Source organism: Macrotis lagotis, chromosome 6 (assembly GCF_037893015.1).
Source record: "Macrotis lagotis isolate mMagLag1 chromosome 6, bilby.v1.9.chrom.fasta, whole genome shotgun sequence".
NCBI lineage: Eukaryota > Metazoa > Chordata > Mammalia > Peramelemorphia > Peramelidae > Macrotis > Macrotis lagotis.
Window position 1 is genome coordinate 42,069,518 of NC_133663.1, and position 18,085 is coordinate 42,087,602.

At 38.0% G+C, this 18,085-nt stretch overlaps 1 long non-coding RNA gene across 4 annotated transcripts in view; it reads left to right on the top strand.

Annotated features, from left to right (window-relative positions):
* Positions 1-18,085, top strand: part of LOC141490761 (uncharacterized) — a 733,557-nt gene that overhangs the window by 396,108 nt on the left and 319,364 nt on the right. The gene's annotated exons all lie outside the window — the stretch shown is intronic.

Sequence of the window (18,085 nt, forward strand, 5' to 3'; positions counted from 1 at the left end):
TTATGTTTCTCTGAGTTCCAGTTTGCTGCAATAATATTTTAATGGAGCCATGGGCAACAATGGATCATATAGTTTAGAGAGGAGAGGCAAGATATATATCATATATTACAGATTATGTATTTTCTATATGTATGAGTGTGTGTGTGCATGTGTGTGTGTGTGTGAGAGAGAGAGAGAGAGAGAGAGAGAGAGAGAGAGAGAGAGAAATGACACATGACATAGAGGAAGAGATGGAAAAATCTGATAACTAAGTAGGGTGAGTGAGAACAAAGAGCCAAAGTGGGCTGTGAGATTATATTAGGAAAGAATCCTTGCTTTACCCTCCACAGAAAAGGGGGAATTCAGAAAACTGTTGCTTTGGGGGGATAAGGATTGATAAATTCAAATTGTGAACTTTGAGATATTGAGCATTCCCAGGAAAGTTGCCTTTTCCTTTCTTCTCTAGAAATCTTTAATAGAATGTTGCGATGCAAAGAATGCTAGTTTTGTCATACTACCTAGGTTGGAATCTCGGGACTGCCATCTGTAACTGAGACCCTGTGCAAGACTCTTCCTCTGAACCTCTGTTTCCTATTTTGTAAAATAAGGAACTAGATTTGAAATTCCCTTTCAATTCCAAATTCCATGATCCTCTCCATCTATTCAGAATTGTTTTGGTGACTTACTTGAAATTAGGGGATGGGGGGGAATGGGTGTGGGTAAGTAGCTTGATGGTTTCTTAAGGTCCTATTTGGTGTTATGCTCTTGTAATTGGTCCCTGCTCTGGAGGCCTTTAGAAAATGACAGATATAGATGCCATGCCTGCTCTTAATTTTTGATTACAACTGTTTGCCATAGGCTGATACATCAGAGCTGCTGAGAATTTCCTTGTATAATCTGTAGGTCTGTTCTTGGTATAGCAAATTATTTATCTGAGTACATAATTGAGCTGCCCCAAGTCTGGTCTATTAGTGATGGTGATGGGGTCCCCCAGGGGTCCACATTAATACTCAAATGATTTCATCTTTTATTAATCCATTATGGACTGCTTTCTGGGGGTCATGTGGTAAATTTTCAGCAGTGCAAAACCTGTTAGAATTTTTTCCCTTTTTATTATTTTAATTATTAAATATTCTGAAAGATTTTTCCCCCAATGTAGAAAAATGACTGATTAATAACAGACTCCTATGAAATGTTAAGAAAACAAAGTGTACCATTTGTGGTACTAAAAGAAAATTACAGGTAACTCCAAAAGAAATGATAATTAGAACAGCAAGAGGTGCCGCAGTGGAGCGAATTAAATCCGTTAGGTACCTTGTAGTTATTTTCTCTGAATCCTTACCTGCTCTAATCATTGTGCAGGGAGTAAACTTGTGATTGGGGGCTTGCTACATGTATAATTTGGCTCTGGATGCGAAGAGGATTGTCACTCGAGACAGGAAATATTGCCAATTACTGATTCGGCTTGTGTAATTTACAGTGCAGCAGCTTTAGATGTGATTCTAGTCCCATCGATAGATTTATGCTGATTTTCTGGTGGATGGGAGGGCACCAATTGATTTCTATATGGTGTATTTATTTGATTTTTGCTTCTTGGTATGTTTTATTGATTTTTCTTCAAGATTGGGAAGAATTGTTTGAAGTCATTGAGACATCATTTGATACCCTATTAATACTGCTCTTCCCCCCCCCCCGAAAGGCTATCCTCCTTCATAAGTTAATCATAATTAAACAAGGGCAAGGAGATTTGTTTAGCTCAGTGTTTCCCAACCTTTTTCAAACTGTAGTAAAATTATCAATCTATAGGAAGAGAGAAGGAAACTAGATGTGCTGTGCAAATCCAGACTGTGGTTCAATATTGCACTTGCTATTCTAGTAGTTTATATTAGTAATTCCAAGTCTTCAGTCTGAGGTCCCAAATGCAAAAATTCCTTCCTTTGAAATAAGAGTGAACCATGAGATCATTAATATTAGAAGGGAGACCCTTTAAGCAAAAAAAAAAAAAACCCACTTAGGTTAAGTATCTATATTAGCCAAATGTTAAATTCTAGTATTCATACATATATGCAGACTAAACTAAAATGGCTATTTAAAAATATGCCTTCTGCTGTTTACATGAAAGGTGCTAAAGTTTTTATGGTCTGGTAAATTGTCCTAGAGCACCCAGAGGTACTTAATAAAAGATTACTATTCAGTTAAATGAGAAAACCTTAATTTTGATATTCTCCTAAACAGATAATTTCATAATCAGAATCCATTTCTGTTAGCTGTCAGATTAGCTTTGCATTGATGATAACTCCTTCCTTGCTGCTCAGGTTTTCCCAGTAATTTCACAAGTGTATTATGAGTTGGAAAAAATTGGTTCATTTTTCTCCATTCTAGTGGTTATAGATGAGGGTCATAGGAGTGAGACTATAGAAATCCAAAGTCCAAACTTGTCATGGAAACTGAAGTCCAGGGAGATAGATTGATCCACCTAAGGTCACATAGTAAGTAATTACCATAACCAGGAATCAGACCCAAGGGGAATGATTCAGGAGTGTGAAGAGATGTCATATGAAATTGGGATTGAATTGGCTTTGCTTGGTCTCTGGAGAGCAGAATCAAGAGAAGCTGCAAAGAAGCAGGTTTAGGTCTTAGGTAAACAAAATGTTTCAGTCCGAGCTCTCCAAAAGTTGGATTCATTTGTCTTGCCAGACATTAGGTTCTTCTTCATAGAAGCACAGGACAGATGGCTACCAGTTAGGAATGTAGCCAGGATTCTCTATCAGAGTTAAATTGAACTAAAATGCTTCTGTCATATTTTCTGACTCTAAGGTTCAGTGACTGGTTTCTGCTTTTGTTCTCCTGACACCGTGCCTTGGTTTACCTGGACCTAGAAAAGTTATCTTTCTAGATAATAGGCCTGATGATGATTTTCCTGTTTGACATCTTTATGAATGTGGTAATCACAGACAGCCAAAATGATGTCCACTTTACCACAGACCATGCATTGAACTGCTTTTAAAACCTAATCTCATTTTGTGATCTCAATAGACATCTATTTCTCAATGTACATTTATTTCTAGCAGACCCCAAACAGGTGGATCATTCCTTCAGGATATGACTTCAGTTTATCCTTCCAGGTTTATTACACTTTATTCCCTTTTATTCCATCTATGTCCTAACCAACCCAATCTCATTGCTATTCCTCATACATGATATTCCAACAATTATCTCCTTGCTTTTGGATGCTCAGGTTATACTCCACACCCAGAATGCATATCTTGCTCACCTTCACCCAGAATGCCTAATTTTTTTTCAAAGCTTAATTCAAGAACCATCTTCTTTTATATCTTTCTAGATCCCTTGACCTGTAATGCCTTTCTTTCCCTTTAAAATATTTTGTAATTGCTTTATATTTCTTATTTTTTCATTTACTTATATGTGTATAAGTTGTTTTCCTTAGAAGGTCTTTTCAGAACAGGGTATTAGATTTTTGTCTTTGTGAACCTAGAGCTTAGACTATGATAGGTGCCTATTAAATGCTTTTTGATTGATTGACTCAATGACTACAACAATATTATTTGGGTAGGAACAGAGAAAAACTCAGAAGTATGGAAAAGGAAAAACTCCAGTGTATAGAACCATCCTAGATTATTGTCATCTACCTTTCCCCACTCCTACTCCCAGCTTCACAAGTAAATACAACCAAGAGACACATTGTTTATTGTTTCATGGTCTAATCTTCTTCCAAGAGAGAAATGCTTTCCTAAAGCTGACCATGAATGAAACAGTTTTTGGTCCACCTGATGAAGTCCATGCTAAGTCTACATGAATATACTTTTGTGTTCTTTCAAAGCAAAGGGCAACATTGGATATAGAGGAGATCTCCAAAAAGAACATTTGTATCCTGGCTTGCGTTATTTCTCAGGACACTAGAATGTTAGTTACAAGACCTTTTGGAAAAGTAAATTAACTTTATAGGATGTTTAAAGAATATTGCATCTGCAGCACCAAATGAGGGGAGAAGCATAGTTTTGAAAAAGGCTACTGTTGTCAAGGTTCTGAAATTAATTGGATGCTTTAATTGAGGTAGATTACTAGCTAATGCTTGCTTGAATACAGTAATTCTCCTATTAAATTATCTTGGAATAATTACCTGAAATTTCTCAGCTGCAGGGACTGATGGCTATTTAATTGCACCAGGAGGCTGCTATATAATTACTTAACAAGGTGTCCTGTAATAGTTTAATTCCCCTTTTACTAAAAAAAAAGTGGGTGATAAAGTAATGACAAATACTTCTTTGATAGAAATAAATTGTAGTGATTTTTTGCTTCATGGATGATTTGATTCTTGAAACATAGGCTAAATTATTTTTGCATTTCTGATTTATAACTGAAAATATTGATTTTTTAACTTCTGAGATGTGTATAGATGACCACTCCTGAGGTGAACAATAAATTAGACAATATTTCTAAAGGCTGAAAATCTCCATTCTTCATTTTCACTCCTTTCAGAATTACCAAAAAAGCAACTCCAATTCCTTTGTACTATAAACTTTGTTGAACTTTCTACTTAATGGATGCAGAATATTTTAACTTTATATTTTCACCATTCAAGAAGCAATGGAATATCATTTAAATCTACAGATGAGTACACAGGAAAGAAAACAAATGAGACTTATTTATTCTAATTTTCTAATACAATTTGGTGAAATAGTTATAGAGCTGATAAGACAAGCCTGGAAAAATACATATGAATTTCCAGCAAGAAACAGTTTACTAGTCATTAGGAAATTATTTAAATAAAACATTAAGATTAATTTCTTGAACTATAGAAACCCATCCTGTCAGAACAAACTAATTTTCTTCCTCGATAAAGGATAAGTTTTGTAAACATGGTAAAGCAATGGGTACACTGTATTTTGGTTTTTAGGATAATTTTGGTTTGGTGTCATTTGACCTAATAATAAAGAAAAATTTAAAAAGGGCATTGCTTTTTGGAGTGTTCACCACAATCATTGATTGACAGTCTTGCCAAAGATATCAATTTCAGTTTTTGAGTTGCTTGTAGAATGATTTAACATCAATGAATGTTCCTTCAGACACCTCCCTCTTGTTCCTCATCATAGCAGAGAGATGATCTTGTGATTAGGAAGACCATGTGAAAATAGAACACAAGCTTTCTCAGGTCTTGCCAAGCTATAAAAGCTTCTAATATAGACCCCATGATGGACTTTGTCTTCATTCTGAAGATCAGCCAATTTAAAACTAGAACAACAAATCAATGAATTAGCCATAAAGTGATTAATTTTTAGGTCACAAAAATTCTCAGAACCTTTAGAGTCTAAAGTCATATAGGGACTATGACCTTTGAATCACATGCAAAATTAAAATTTTTGATGTTTTGAAGTTATCAATGATCTAAATAGTACAAGTCTTTTTTAAACAAATTAGCAAATGTAATGAGAATTGGAAACAGTTAAATAAAATGGAGAATTATACAATTTTGGAGAAATACTTAAAGGAGAAATGGTAGATTGGAAACACATTTTCATCAATATTACCAATAAAAATCTGATATCCAAACTCCTGGAATTGTTTGGATTATGATGAGCTGTGGAAAGAAAGGCACACTGATCCATTGCGGTAGAACTGTGATATGAACCAACAATTCTAGGTGTCGGTTTGGAATTCTATTAGAAAAGTAACTAAACTTCCATACTCTTCAACCCAGTGATCCCATTACTAGGCCTATAACCCACGGAAATCAAAGTGAGAAACAAAGAGCCAGTATATGCCACAACAAACATGCGGAACCCTTTATCCAGGTACTACATAATAAAATTTGATGTGGGTAGAGCAATTTGCATGGGAAAAAAAAGAGAAGCAAGAACCACAAATAAAATAAATGGAAGAAATGGTACCACACAAACAGTGATAAAAACTGTTCATTTACAAAAGTAACTATCAATGAACACATATTTATTAGATACAGTATCTACTTATAAGAAGCATCCTAAAATCACAAGCATATATGTAACATATGCACAACAAATATAAAGAGAACAAATACAAATAATTACAATGGGTGTTGGAGAGGGGTACCTAGGTAATGTAGTATAGATACTTATCTGTTCAGATCTGAACTCAGACACTTTCTAGTTGTATACCTGGGCAAGTCACTTAACCCTAATTGCCTCAGGGTCCTCATCTATAAAATGAGTTTGAGAAGGAAATGGTAAACCATTCCAATATCTTTGCCAAGAAAATTCCAGATGAGGTCACAAAGAGTAGGACATGTCTGAAATGGCTAAAAAACAGTTTGGTGAAAAGACACTTGCATCTGGGAAGATCAGAAAGATTTCCCATAGAGAGTAGTGTTTGAGCTGAATTTTGATGGAAATGATAGCTTCTCTGAGTTAAACATGAGAAGAGAGTACATTCTAGGGATGTGGGATGACCTGTGCAAAACTTGGAGATAAGATGGACTTTCATCTGTGAATAAAAAAGAGAAAGTCTATTTACTGCATCACAGAATGCAGGGGTGGGGATGGGGAAGTACAATGAAATTGGGAAAGATAAATTGTGATTTGATGCCATTGGACTTTAAAAGCTAAAGAGGTGTTCAATGTTGGTTCTAGAGGCAATAGGGAACTCCTAATTTTATTGAGTAGGGGAGAGACATGACTGAAGTTTCACTTTAAGAAATTACTTTGGAGGAGGGACGGAGCCAAGATGGTGACAAGAGAGCAAGGTCTCTTAGAAGCTCTCTCATAAAACTTACAAACTAAGGGCTTTAACTAAACTTTCGAGAGACAGAGCCCACAGAGCGACCCAGTGAGGCAGTTCTCCTACTCAAGGTAACCTGGAAAAGACCAGAAAGGCTCTGCTTCCCCAGGGTCGGAGGGGCGGGCTGCCAGAGGGAAAGAACATCAGCCTCCCGGAGGCAGCCCCAGGGTGCTGGGAGCTGAGGCTCACAGCTGCAGGGGAGTCTCCTGAGCTACACCCCGGGGAGCACCGGGCACAAAGTGGGGGAACAGCGGGGGTCCTCTGCCAGAGTGAGCACGTGGAGCCCAGCCCTTAGGGCATACAGCCAGCAATGTGGTCTTTTGGCAGCCCAGATCCAGGAACAGAAGCAGGCGGAGCCTGTAAGCTGGAGCCTCCAGGGCATGAGCCCATTGAGCTGAGGGAGGGGAGTGAAGAGAGACTGCTGAGCTCTGTCCTCTGCCCCCAGAACAGGACTCTGGGGCTCTGACCACATTCAGATCCTGATCCCAGTCTAGGCCCCCCCATAGAACAGCAGGGCCCCCCTACCTCAGCCCCGTGGCAGAGGGGGGCACATATGGTCATTCACAGACCAGGAGGGAGGACAGAGCCTCACACACAGAGATCCTTGTGGGAGTGTCCAAGAAGCTCAGGAAGCACCCCCAAAACAGGCTTAGACTGGGAAAATGAGCAAGCAGAGAAAAAAGAGTAACACCATTGAGGAATATTTTGCATATGAGCCCAAGAAGGATCAAAACACTCAATCTGAAGATGAGGAAGCACAAGCTCCTGCATCTAAAGACTCCAAGAAAAAAGGAAATTGGGCTCAGGCTATGACAGAGCTCAAAAAATACTTTGAAAATCAAATGAAGGAGTTAGAAGAAAAACTGGGAAAAGAAATGAGAGAGATGCAGGAAAAACATGAAAATGAAGTCAGCAGCTTAGTCAAGGAAATCCAAAAAAATGCTGAAGAAAATAGCATGCTAAAAACCAGCTTAGGTCAAATGGATAAAACAGTTCAAAAAGTTATTGAGGAGATAAATGCTTTAAAAAGCAAAACTGGCCAGATGGAAAAAGAGATAAGAAAACTCTCTGAGGAGAACAAATCCTTCAGACAAATAATGGAACTCATGGAGATTGATGAATTTACAAGAAACCAGGATTCATTACTTCAAAACCAAAAAAAATGAAAAATTAGAAGAAAATGTGAAACATCGCATTGAAAAAACAACTGATATGGAAAACAGACTTAGGAAAGATAATTTAAAAATTATTGGAATACCTGAAAGTCATGATCAGGAAAAGAGCCTTGACATCATTTTCAAAGAATTACTACAGGAAAATTGCCCTGATATTCTAGAAGCAGAGGGAAAAAATAGAAATGGAGAGAATCCACAGATTCCCCTGAGAAAGAGATCCCAAAAAACCAACCCCTAGGAATAGTAATAGCCAAGTTCCAGAGCTCCTAAGTCCAAGAGAAAATATTACAAGCAGCCAGAAGGACACAGTTCAAATATTGTGGAGCTGCAGTCAGGATCACACAGGACTTAGCAGCAACTACATTGGAAGCTCACAGGGCTTGGAATATAATATACCGGAAGGCAAAAGAGCTTAGAATGCAGCCAAGAATGAACTACCCAGCAAGACTGAATGTCCTCTTCCAGGGAAAAAGATGGACTTTCAATGAACCAGGGGAATTTCAAATGTTCCTGTTAGAATGGCCAGAGCTGAACAGAAGGTTTGATCTTCAGATACAGGACTCAGGTGAAGCATGGAGATTGGAGGAGAGGGGGGAAATATGAGGGACTTAATGATGATGAACTGCATGTATTCCTGTATAGAAAAACGACACTGATAATACCCATATGAATCTTCTCAGTTAATAGAGCAGGTAAAGGGACCTTTTATAGTTGAAGCACAGGAGAAAGCTGAATTTGAAGATAAAATATGGTGTAAAAATGGAGTCAATAGAAAAAAAAGGGAAATGTAATAGAAGAAAGAAAAAGGAGAGGGGGAATAGGCCAAGATATCTCATATAAGTTTTTTCTTTATTACAATGAGCTATTGCAATGATATGAAAGGGGGGAAGGCAAGGGGGAATGAGGGAATCTTCTCTCTCATCAGAGGTGTCTAGGAGAGGAAGCAGCATATATACTCAATGGGGTATAGACCTCTGGAGTAAGAAGCGGGGAGCAGGGGGAAGGGGTGGGGATGTGAATGAAGGAGGAGAGGATGGACTATGGGGGGAAGAGTGGTCAGATGTAACACATTTTCTTTTATACTTCTTTCAAGGGGCTGGGATTGGATGGCCTGTCCAGGACCATAGGGCCAAGTGGATGCTGGGCCTAAGGGGTGGTATGGGGGCCCAGGGCCAGGGATCTGTCTGCTGCATGACTCAGCTACCCTACAGCAGAGTCAGAGTGAAAGGAGAGAGAAAATATAGTACATGGTAGTGGAGAAATACAAAAGGAGGGAGTTGCGATCAGCAATGGCAACCATGGAAAAATATGGAAGTAACTTTTGCGATGGATTTACCATAAAGAATGTGATCCACCCGCAACAGAGTTGTTCGTGTTGGAACAAAGACTGAAGCACATTTTTTATTATTATTATTTGGGGGGCTGCAGGGCAAATGGGGCTGGTTGGCCTGCCTGGAGCCGCATAACAGGGTGATCTTTGGGTGTCTGAGTCCGGATTTGGACCCGGGTGCTCCTGGCTCAAGGGCCAATGCTCTGTCCACTACCCAGCCACCACTACTATTATCACTATTTTATTTTATTTTGGGTCTTTTTTTTTCTTGTTTTGGTTTTTGCAGGGCAGTGGGGTTGGGGTGGCTTGCATGTCACACGGCTGGTTGGTTGTTGGGTGTATGGGGACAGATATGGGCTCCAGTGCTCCTGTCTCCAGGGCTGGTGCTCTGTCTATTGTGCCACCTGGCCATACCTACAATTATTACTATTATTTTTTTATTTTAATTTTTTTCTTTCCCCTTTATCGCTCATGTGAGTCTATTTTGTGGGGGGGTGGTATTCTGTTTACTCTTAAACAAGAATATTTTATTAATGTATAAAAATTATTTGTACAAAAAGAGAATAAATAAATATTAAAAAATTAAAAAAATAAATTACTTTGGGAGCTGCATGCAGGACATTGTAAATTTGTTAGAAGCTAGAGATAAGGAGATTCATTAGGAGGCTATTGTAGTTATCTAAGTAAGAATTGAGAAAATTAAATGAATGTGGTAACATGCAAGTAGCAAAGAAGAGTAAGATTTCAGAAATCTTGGGAATGAAGAAATAATAAAACTTAACAAATGATTGGGTATGTGGGGTGAGGAATAGTGAAGTGTCAAAGATAACATTAAGGTTAGAAGCAGGAGAGATTGGATAATGATGGTGCCTTTAATAAAGACAGGGAAACTTGATTTGGAACTAAGGATAATGTCTCTATTACATCTGCTTCAAAATTTCCAAAAGGCAACTGGTGATGCAAGGGTGAAACTCAGTGAAATGGGACTGTGGCTAGATGTATAGATCAGAGAGTCATCGTCATAGAAAAGATAGTTAAATTCACAGTAAAGTCACTGAGTGAGTAGATATAGAAAGAGTAAAGGGCCTAAGACAGAACCATTGATTCACAGTTTAGGGAGCATGATGTAGACCATGGTAAACCAGCAATTTAGCAAGTCAAAGATGTCATCAATTCTCAGATGTTATTTTTAATTTGGGGGTTTATAATAATGATGGCTAACATTATTATTTCAATGACCATAATGCTGAAATGTATAAATAAGAATATTGCATGTATAATATATATAATAGAAAATAATGAGGGGAAATGCTAATCTAGATTTGATTCTAATCAATAAGAAAGAACAAGATGTTATGCTAAAAATAATGAGAATTTTGGAGAAAGTGACCTCTCCAACTTAGAGTTTATGCTAGAGGCGAAAAAAAAGCCAGGCATAGTTTAATGTACTCCATTGATTTGAAGAGAAGAGTTTCAAAGAATTTTTAAAAAGTAGAATCTCCATGTTCTAGAATTCTGTAGGGGGAAGTCAGCCTAGGACAAATGTATAGGACATTGAAAATACATCAACCAACTTTGATTTTAAAAAAGATATACATGCAATTTGGAAGCATGAGCAGTTAATAGAGGATGTATACAAAAGTGAGGCATGGTCCTATAATAGTTTCAGGATTGCTAAGGCTCTGAATGAGATAAGGCTGGTAAGTTCTCAGGATAACACAAAAGGGCTTTTAAAATCTATATGGAGGTGGAGAGAGAGAGAGAGATGAGAATCAATCAATGACCATTGTTAAGTATCTATTATGAACCAATCATTGTGCTAGAGACTAAGAATACAAGGACAAATGTGCAAGAACCCCTATTTTCAAGGATCTTCAGTCTTATCAGGGGAGAAAACATGTACAGATGTAGGCATATGCAAAACATATTCAAAATAAATAAAATGTTGGCAATAGCAGATGGGAAGATCAGGAATGGTCACATGTAGGAGGTGTTATTATAAAGGAATTTTGCAAGAAGCTACAGCTTCTAGGAAGCAAAGGAAAAGAGGGAATGCATTCAAGTATGGGTCAAAGGAAAGATGGGGGATAATAATCACAGCAACTGGGATAGAAATAACAAAGACAAAATTACTTAACTCATAGTTTATTTCTGTTTCACCTTCCTTTGAACTATAAAGAACAGAGTCAAAGTGGTTAAGATGGAGATGAAACTTATTGAGGAGATAGTAAGAGGACCCCTAGATGCTAACTAGATCCAGGGAGAAATAAATGCCAATAGCAAATATGAGTTTTAAACTACTCTCAGTGATCTTTGGAGAAGAAAGAGATATCATAGGATTGGAAATGGTCAAATGTACTAATTATAAAATGACTCTGCAAGGGTCTGCAAACTCTAGCCCTGCAAGTTTGACTTGGATTCCTAACAGGATTCTAGAAATTATTAAAAACATGAACATCAAGGGGGAAAAAAGAGATTCCAGGCAGCTGGTATAGCTTCATCAACAGGTCATGACAGGCTAACCTCAATTCATTTGGGGGGGGTAGGGGGGTTACAAAGCAATGGGCTTAAATGACTTGCCCAAGGTCACACAGCTAGGTAATTATTAAATGTCTGATTTGAACTCGGGTCCTCCTGACTCCAGGGCTGGTGCTCTATACACTGTGTCACTTAGCTGCCCCCAATTCATTTTTTTGACAGAATAGGGCTGCTATTTATCTAGATAGAGTTTGACAAAACCTCTTATGCTATTCTCATGGATAGTCTGGATTATTACAATAACTTCCTTATTGGTCTCTGTCTTAAGTCTCTCCCCATTCCTGTCCAACCCTCCTAAAGGCAGACCTAACCATATCATTTTTATCTGAAAGAAAATACAGTGGCTCCTACTCATTCTAGGATCAAATCTAACTCTTTTGTTTGGCATGTTAAGTTCTTCACCACCTGGCCCCTTCTCACCTCTTCATCTTTTAAACACATTATTCCCCTTCACCTACTCTACACTTTTAGCTGATCCTCATAAACATCTCTTGCCTCTGTATCTTTCTATTGGTCATCCCATAGGCACAGAATGATTCCCTCCTCACTTCTGCCTCTTAGAATTCCTTGTTTCTATGTGTTATGTTTGGAGGAAAACATGGCTTCAGTCCTGCCTCCACACTGTGTGATCTTAGGCAATTTGCTTTGTGTTTCCAACAAACATCTGAGGGCATCCTCACATAAGGCTATCTGTAGACAGGACCAGAATGGGTCATGATTTCATTTGCATATTGAACTCTCAGATAAGGAAATTCCTTTTGCCATTGCAGGTTGATACCCTCTCCCTGTAACTTGTTATCTTAGGGAGTTACCTACAGCACTGAGAGGTTCAGGGCATTGCCTATAGAAGCACAGCCTGTATGGGACAGAGAATTAGGACTTCAATTCTGATCTTTAAGCTCCAAGATTGGCTTTCTTTCCACTATGCTGTGTTCAATTTTTGTTTTAAAATTTTTCTCATTTGCTCCTAACATCATCATGTGAAGCAGATGCTATTTATCTTCATGTTATTTGTTTGTTTGAATTTATCTTCATTTTACATATTAGGGAAGTGACTTGTTCAGGGCCACAATTTATAATGTTGAAAATGAAATTTGAACTAATGTCTTTTCTACTCTTGATGAGTAGACCTGGAGTCACACTCTCATTTGTCATAGTATCATAGATTCAGAGCTAGAAGGAACCCTCGATTCCTCTGAGGCCAAACTATTCACTTCACAAAGAAGGAAATTGAGACAGAAGGTTTATTTCTTATTTTAGATCATGTAACTAATAAGTATCTGAGAAAGGATTTGAATCCACATCTTCCTAAATCCAGGTCCAGTACCCTGTCTACTATACCATCTATAATGATATCACATCTCCTTCCCAAGTTAATTGGAAGAATAGGGGGTATCAGAGGTTTTTACAGCACCTCTCAGTGCTGTAGGTAACTCCCTAAGATAACAAGTTACAGGGAGAGGGTATCAACCTGCAATGGCAAAAGGAATTTCCTTATCTGAGAGTTCAATATGCAAATGAAATCATGACCCATTCTGGTCCTGTCTACAGATAGCCTTATGTGAGGATGCCCTCAGATATTTGATAAATGAAACATTTCAGTTGGCAGAAAACTCTATTCTGCCCCTCTAGCATTTACATTATAACCTCAAAGCCTACATCCTTAACATGGTCTCGAAATATCATTTTTCTAAGAGCTACGTTTCAGGAGAAAAAAAATTTGAGTATAAACACATACCTGTTTAATCACTTCTGTCAGGAGAATTTAAAATGAAGTCTGATGCTACATGATCATAGCAGGACTGTTGGTTTATAAGTCATCTGCCTGCATGTTTAAAGGTGTTTAGAGAGAGCCAAATATTTCTCCTTTTTTTTTTCTTTCTTGGCAAAGTAGAGTAGATTGTAACAGTGGAAAAGCTCACAGGTCATTTATATTAGTAGATAGACCTCCTGTTGCCAGGCAGAATTACCCTTCACTAAAAAGAGATTAAGCATTTTATAAGACATCAACTATTAAATTGTAAGAAGATTTGCACAGGAAAAGCTAACAGTTGAAATCATGCCAGATTTTGAGGCATTCTGCAGTCATCTAAATGAAGGAAACACTATCTACTACTTGAGGTGAGTGTCACAAGGTTTCTGGAGCACTCCTCTTGGATTTCTGATCTGAGATAGAGTAAGGCACTCCATGTCTGTAGGAGGCTGAGGCAGCAGGATAGCTGGAAGAGAAGGAGCCAGAGTCTGAAAGGCAAACAAAACCATCACCACCATCACCACCTGCACCACCACCATATCTCTTCTGACTTTAATGGTGGCAGCCTTGATCCTGAACCCAAGACTCTGTGTAATAGGTATACTTCTAACCCATTGGCAGATAGAAAAACATCAGAAATGGAAATGATTATATCAGAAAAAAAATTACATTAAGAAGAGGCATTGCCAAGTGCTTTGCTTCTAAACTCTCTGGACAATGGGACTTGCCAGTGAAACCTTCCATGTATGTTATCTCCCCTATAGAATATAAACTCCTTGAGAGTAGGTATTGTCTGAGTTTCCATTTGTAACATGTATTCTTTTGGTCTACTCCCATATTAGAGTCAAATGTTCTGGAATCAAATCTCAGCTCTGTTACATACTATCAGTATAGTGCTGAATGTGTCTTCAGTCTCTTCCTCAGCAGAATGAGGAGATTGGATCACATCTTTCTGTTTTCTTCTAGTTCCTGATCTATGGTCCTATGATTCCCCAAAATTATTTCCATGGAGTTAGGAGCTCATTAGATGGTTCCTACATGCCAGGCAATTTATTTTCAAGTAAATTATTCTCTAAATAAGGAAAAGGTAATAAAGGAGGCAATTTAGGAATATTCAAGGAACAGTTGCCAAGTTTCACCTTTTATGTCTACTTAGAGGTTTATATATGTTATTTCCCTAATAGAATATAAGCTTCCGGGGGCAGCTAGGTGGTGCAGTGGGTAGAGCACCGGCCCTGGAGTCAGGAGTACCTGAGTTCAAATCCGGCCTCAGACACTTAATAATTACCTAGCTGTGTGGCCTTGGGCAAGAATATTTTTAGTTTTGATTATCCATGGTTCAGGATCACATAATCTTTTGAAAGATTTTATTTATTTTGAGTTTTACAGTTTTTCCCCTAATCTTACTTCCCTCCCCCAACCTCTCACAGAAGGCAGTCTGTCAGTCTTTACATCATTCCCACAGTATACATTGATCTAAGTTGAATGTGATGAGAGAGAAATCATATCTTAAGGGAAAAAATAAAGTATAAGAGATAGCAAAATTACATAAGATAATGTGGTTATTTTTTTTAATTAAAGGTAATGGTTTTTGGTCTTTGTTCAAACTCCATAGTTCTTTCTCTGGATACAGATGGTATTATCCATTGCAGATTTCCCAAAATTGTGCCTGACTGTTGCACTGATAGAATGAGCAAGTCCATTAAGGTTGATCATCACCCCCATGTTTTTCTGGTTCTGCTCATTTCACTCAGTATTAGTTCATGCAAGTCCTTCCAGACTTCCCTGAATTCCCATCCCTCCTGGTTTCTAATAGAACAATAGTGTTCCATGACATACATGTACCACAGTTTGTTAAACCATTCCCCAATTGAAGGACATTCACTCAATTTCCAATTCTTTGCCACCACAAACAGGGCTGCTATGAATATTTTTGCACAAGTGATGTTTTTTACCCTTTTTCATCATCTCTTCAGGGTATAGACCCAGTAGTGGTATTGATGGATCAAAGTGCATGCACATTTTTATTGCACTTTGGGTGTAATTCCAAATGGCTCTCCAGAAAGGTTGGATGAGTTCACAGCTCAACCAACAATGTATTAATGTCCCAGATTTCCCACATCCTTTCCAACACTGAGGATCACATAATTTATAAGTGTCAGAAGAGGCATTTGAACCAAAGTTTTCCTGGCAAGTAGACCAGGAGTACTACACTCCCACACTGCTCCCTGGTACAAAGGAAATGCTAAATAAATAGTAATTTATTCATTGGTTGACTTCATTTGATTCAGTGGTATTGGTAGAATTTATTAGGGCAAACTCTTTAGCAGAGAAAGAACTATTTCCCAGGTGGTAAAAATATAGGAACTTCTATCACCTGAAATAATAGAAAAGCTTTAATTGAGAGAAAGCTTGCCCCTGGACACTGCCAGAATGATAACCACAGTGAGGTCCATAGCTCTTGGGAAGGGTCAGTTTCTTAGACCTCATTCTATGCCTTAGAGTCCAGAGTTTCCTTCAGAACTCATCTCTAATTCCATGTCCTCTGAAAAACCTTTTCTGATCTATCTCTTTTTTCTCCCTCTTCAAATCATATATATATATATATATATATATATATATATATGTATGTATGTATGTATATACATTCATTTTCGTGTTGCATTTCCACTGACTCCCTAGAATATAATTTCCTTGAGAACAATAACTACACTTCCATTGTTTTTGAACATGTAACTTGGGACTTTACCCTTAGCAATTACTTAATAACTACTTGTTAAATAAAATTATAAAAAAGCATCAGAGGATTCCTGCCCAGGAATATTATTGTTCTTTGAGAAATGATAAAAGAGATGATTTCAGAGAAATCTTGGAAAACTTGTATAATGGATAGAACTCAGAGAATAATTTACATAATGACAGATTATAAAGACAACAACTCTGAAAGACTCTGCCATGCAAGCATAAGCTTGAATTCTGAGGACTGATGTGGGGACATGGTCCTTGACTCCTTGGTGGAAGAGAGGGTATTGACTCATGTTGCAGAATGAAACACACATTTTGAACATGACTAATGAGGCATCTGCATCTTTGTTACCAGGATTTTATGTGTCTTTATCTTTGGGGGTGTGTGGGAGGGAAAAAAATAAAAGTTCACTAATTTAGTTTTTAAAAGGAAAAGGAAAAGGAAAAATGAAATCCATGAGAGCATTTTCTTTAGACACCCTGTTTCTGGAGAAGCCAGTGCAAAGGGATGCTACATGGTAGCCTATTCATACTCCCTTACATGACAGGGTCATAGCAGTTATGAGATCCTATGCTTGTCATTGCCAATTTCTGTGTGGAAGTTGTTGTGATTCCCTGGAATGTGTTTCCTTAGATTTCAGATCCCAAGAATTTGATATTCTCATTCTCCTGAGGTTGGAGTTGTAGACAGGGCATGAAAGTAGACTCAAAACAATAATATCCCAAACATCCTACCTAATGTTTGAGGTATTATTGCTTTTATGTCCTCCAAAGAACTGTCCTTTGCTCTTTTTGCTCTTTTTGAAAGGTTCTTCCTCCTTACCATAAAGCAAAGGAAAGGCTTTCATATGGCACATAAGGTTAAGCTAGTGTCCAGCTACTTTGTGATCTCAAACACATTAGTCGTATGTCTGGTAACAAGGAAGGTGAAGGAGTGAATGAATGAATATTATATTGAAAAATATTTATTAAAGACCTAAAAGTTGTAAATCATGTAGGGGATACAAATGGAAAACTAAGAGTCTCTATTCTCAATTAGCTAACTAACAGGAGAACAACTAGCAGGAGAAGAAAATGCATATGGGAGGGTGCAGCTGAAGAGCATTCAGGTTACCTGGCACTATCATCCTTAGGATACAAAGGCAAGATGGATAGCAAGGTTGGGCAGCAGCCTAGATGACAATGCCCAAGGGTCCAGCCATCTCAAAGCCAAGGAGGATGATGAATATGGGAGCTTATTTCTTAACCCACTAGCATGTCATTGTTGAAGAGAAAACTGAAGCCTCTTTCATTGAGGGCTTTATTGCCCAACCCATGTATATAGACTGTCAAAGTGGCGTCAGCTCTGCTGTTAGTGCACTGGGCTCCCTCGTTACCTCCAGATGTTGGATAATTCAGTCTATCTAAGAACTAGGAAGATTTATCACTCAATGATGGGACCACTACTGCTGCTGCTGCTGCTGTTTCCCACCCTCAGTATGCAGGGAAGCAGACCAACACCAGTTGAACTTTTAAATGGGTAATAATTGTTCAGACATCTGTAATCACACAGACCAGCTGTTGATAAGCCCTCTGGGACTTAGACAGCATAGAGCAATTGCTGTAAGTTCTACTGAATTGTGTCAATGGCCACTATTCCTAGGTCATAATCCAAATGTAGGACCAATATAATCGAGACCTATCCATAATTTTATCTATTGATAGGAGTCAGTAAATGTTTATTAAGAACCTACTAAATGCCAGTTACTTTGCTAAGTTTAGTGGATATATTGATAGAAATATATAGAGAGA